A 4,461-nucleotide genomic window follows, 5' to 3' on the forward strand; every position below is an offset into this window, starting at 1 on the left:
ACAACAACAACAACAACAATATATTATATATGTAGTTATTGTTAGGTGATATTGAGTTGGCACCAAGTCATAGTGACCCTATGCACAATGGAACTAAACACTGTCCAATCCCATGCTAACATCACAATCATTGCTAATCCTGTACCCATTGTTTCCTACACTGTGCTAATCCATCTCATTGGTGGTCTTCCTCTTTTCCCTGACCCTCCACTGTACTAAACATGATATCCTTCTCCAAGGACTAGTCCCCCCTGATAATATGTTCAAAGTATGAGAGATGAAATGTGGCCAGCTGGCTTCCAAGACATTTTCTGGTTGTACTTCTTTCACTATAGATTGGTTTGTTCATTTCGTAGCCCATGGTATTTTTAATATCCACATATATATGTTGCTGTTAAGTGCCGTGGGGTCAGTTCTGACTCATAGTGACCCTGTATAGGGTTTTCGAGAAACAGATGGCGAGCTTGAACTGTTGACTTGTTATTCAAACTGACCTTGCAGTCCAGCACATAAAACTGAAGAACTACACCAGGATTCTATATCTATCTATAAAATTGCCCAAGTATTTTATGTGAAAAGAGAGAGGGTAGGGGTGATTAGTGAGAATACAGAAGTATTTATTTGCAAGATGAGTTTATAAAAAATAAGTAGGATTAAATGAAAAATCATATAACAAACATCCATGTGTTTTTTACCCAGAATGTTTATAACGATCATACTAGAACTTTTTTATATGAATAAAATATTACAAGGAGAGTACTTGGGATTTCTTCTTATCTGAATTAGTGGAGCTATTCACCCTGCCTACTTTCAGTATTTTGCTGAATCACCACCCAGCACATCAGAAGAGCTTTGACACTAACAACACTAACAGAGAAACATGGACAGGAGCCAATCTTAGGTGTTACTGGGTAGCATCAAATGGCAGAGTGATGAAATGAGTGTTGAAGCAGAACATACCATTCCTGTATATGGACATTTACAATAATAGAGTTAGGAAAGTACAAATTGAATTCCAGACACTGAAACTTCAGTGAACAAACCCTCTGGGAAAATAGCTCTATCATAATCCAGGCAGTAGTATTTTAGAAGGCTTCACAATTTGTGGAGATTGAATGGTTGTGTAGAGGAATTCATGATGAATTCTCCCCTACCCCTTAATTATAATCTTTTTACTTTCTTTATTTTTTGAAACATAGAACATTTATTAAATCTGCTATTGTACATAAATCACACCATAAAAGTAGAGCTTTACTATACATATGGGGGTAAGTAAAAAAGTTTTGCTACTAGGGTTCCAGTTCATATGTGCCTGGGTTTATTCCCAACAAAATGTGTTTAAACCCGTCTCTGCAATCAGGGAATAGCTTCAGACAAGTTCTTTCAGTAATATACTTATCTTAGTCTATTAGTACATCTTCAAAATAAAGATTCAATTAAAGTAGTGGTTTCTGAAGTGAATATGCTGGGCCAGTTAAATTTAAGGCAAAGAGGTTATCTCAGAAGGTTATGGAAGCTGATTGTTGAGATCCCCAATTGGTAAGATGCTCACCAGGGCTTATTTTTATTTTATTTTAAAAAATAATATGAACAGGCAAGCAGTAACACAAAATACTGGATGAAGCAGGTTCTATTTAGAAAGTTTGAAGGCTTATAGGCAGTGGAATTTGTAGTGGAAGCAAGAAATCTTGTGTTTTCTAATCTGCCACTCTCAGCAGCTCCCAGAGCAGCCATCTTGGGTGAAACTTGGGCGAGACTCAGTGGGGGAAAGATCAGAGCCACCACAGACTGACTCCTGACAACCACAGAGATAAAGGTGTGGACATTCTTTTTTTTTAAATATCTGTTCATTGGTCTCTCACTGTCTGTGCACCTCCATTCTGGTGACTAGAGGGGGTGTCTGAGAGAGTGGACACCCCACCCCCACCCCCAGAGGGTTCTACTATGCATGCACACACATCTCCTCAAAATTTAAAGGAAATTTCCACTTAAAACCAAACAGCAGCACACAATGACCACAGCTGGCCCTGAACTGTATATCATTAGGAAAAAGACCTGAACAGGGATTGTGGATTGGGACAGGCAGACTAAAAAGGAAACAGGCTGAAAATTAAATCCTGAGTTAAGTCATAACGACCAACAGTGGCATCTTGACATTTCTCAGGTGGCCTTGGAGGCAAGAAGCCGAAAGAGGACATAAAAATCATACTCATATTAGGCTACAGAATTTTTTTTTCTTCTGTTTTTTCTGTGATTATAGACTGCAACATCCAATCTGTCTCTTTTGCTATTGCTGTTTTGTTTTTTGGTCTCATCTTTACCTTTAGGGGGCTCTTTCTCACCCTACATTACCCAAGAAGACAGCAATTGCTGCCATATAGTCAAGCCTATAAAATCCCACAATCCAGGCAAGAACCAATAACAGCTGCCATACACCAGGTAGGCAGCAAATGCCTATGACAGTTACTCTGAGTCAAGTAATAATAAGAGTGAAAAGGAAAGCCCTGATCACATCTACCTGGAGGCAATCAAAAAGCATAAAAAATACCAAAACACACACCCATCTAAGTATTAAACACATAACTAACTATGAATACTGAGTATGCCCAAAAAAACAGAAACAGATGACCGTATCAGCACATGTCCAGAAACAAGATAAAGTGACTGAGACAAATGTGCTGAAGGTAGACCTGCATTCCATACTGGAAAGAAGGCAGAATTTGGAAATGCCTGAGAAGGAATTCAGAAAAATGATTATAAAATGTATGAAACACTTTACAATGGAGTTGAGAGAAAAAAGGAAGAAGTCAGGAAAGTGTTACAAGAAAAATCAAATAAAATAGATATAGCATTGGAAACAATTCAAAACCTATAGAAAGAGGTCCAAATAATCAATAATAGAATATCAGAAATAGACAATACACTAAAGGGCAAAGGAGTAGAATTGAAGAGATGGAAGCCAGAACGAGTAAGCTAGAAGACAAATTTCTCAATACCACTAAGATAGAAGAGCAAGCAGAAAAAAGGAATAAAAAAATCTGAACAATGTCTAAGATTCATGTTGGACAATATGAAGAGGAATAATTTAAGAACTAATAGCATTCTGGAACAGGCAGAATCACACAAGTCCACAGAGGAGATAGTTGAAGAGCTTCTGGAAGAAAATTCCCCTAACATCCTGAAAAAATGAAAAGATAAGTATTCAAGAACCTCAACAAACCCCAGGAAGGATAGACCCTAAAAGAAAATCACCAAGACATAAAATAACCATGTTCTCTAAAATAAAAGATAAGGACAGAATCCTGAAAGCAGCTAGGGAAAAGAGAAGAGTTACATACAGATTAAGCTTGGATCTCTCAGCAGGCAATAAGGCAATGGGGAGATATATATAAAATCCTGAAAAAAAAAACTGCCAACAAAGAATCATCTACCCACAAAGCTGTCAATGTAATAAAAATGTAATCAAAACATTCCAAGATAAACATAAGCTAGGGGATTTTTCAAAGCCAACCCTGCACTACAAAACATCCTAAAGGGAGTTCTGTGGATTGAGAACCAACAAGAACAGACAACAACCAGAGATTGACATACATGGCAGCATCACCTGGAACTCAATTGATAAATGAAGAGTTGAGAAAAGAACAAAACTGTAAGAACAAATTCAGATGATCTGGGAGATCAGTCTATGATCAAAACAATTATAATGTGAGAGAAGGTAAACACATAGGAACAGAGATCCAGGTGGGGAGAAGGGCAGTAAGATTATAGGATAAAATTTACTGTCTTAAATGGAGAGAAAGGTTAATGGAATATGAGGTAACAATGGTGGGGTTGGGGTAGGAGTGGGTTAGGGCTGGGTTGAGGGAGGTGACGGTAGAACACATGGTAGGGGGCAGATACATCATAGTTTGGGAGTTGGGGAGGGCAATACAAGAAGGGGGAGGAGGTGGAAGAACAAGATATATAGGGGAACACTGAGACAGGTTTGTGTGGACTAAATGAGACAGAAGTAAATAGTGATGCATGCTCAACCTTGGAACTACAGGGCTCTGTGATACAGGGATCTAGGCATAATTTGAAGAGGGATAATAATACTAAGATGCTCGACTATCTTATGAATATTGTTTTCCCTTGCCTACTATTGTAAAATACACTCTTGAGTGGAATAGAAAGGAATGTGTTGTTGTTGTTAGGTGCCATCGAGTTGGTACCGATAGCAGAATGAAACACTGCCCAATCCTGGGCCAACCTCACTACTGTTGGACGCTTGAATCCATCAATGCTGCCACTTGGCCAACCCATCTCGTTAGGGGTCTTTCTCTTATTCTCTGACCCTGCACTTTACCAAACATGTTATCCTTCTCCAGCAACTGGTTCCTCCTGACAATATGTCCAAAGTATGAGAGACGAAGTTTGGCCATCTTGGCCTCTAAGGAGCACTCTGGCTGCACTTCTTCCAAA

This window comes from Chrysochloris asiatica, unplaced genomic scaffold, assembly GCF_000296735.1.
Source record: "Chrysochloris asiatica unplaced genomic scaffold, ChrAsi1.0 scaffold00434, whole genome shotgun sequence".
Taxonomy (NCBI): Eukaryota; Metazoa; Chordata; class Mammalia; order Afrosoricida; family Chrysochloridae; genus Chrysochloris; species Chrysochloris asiatica.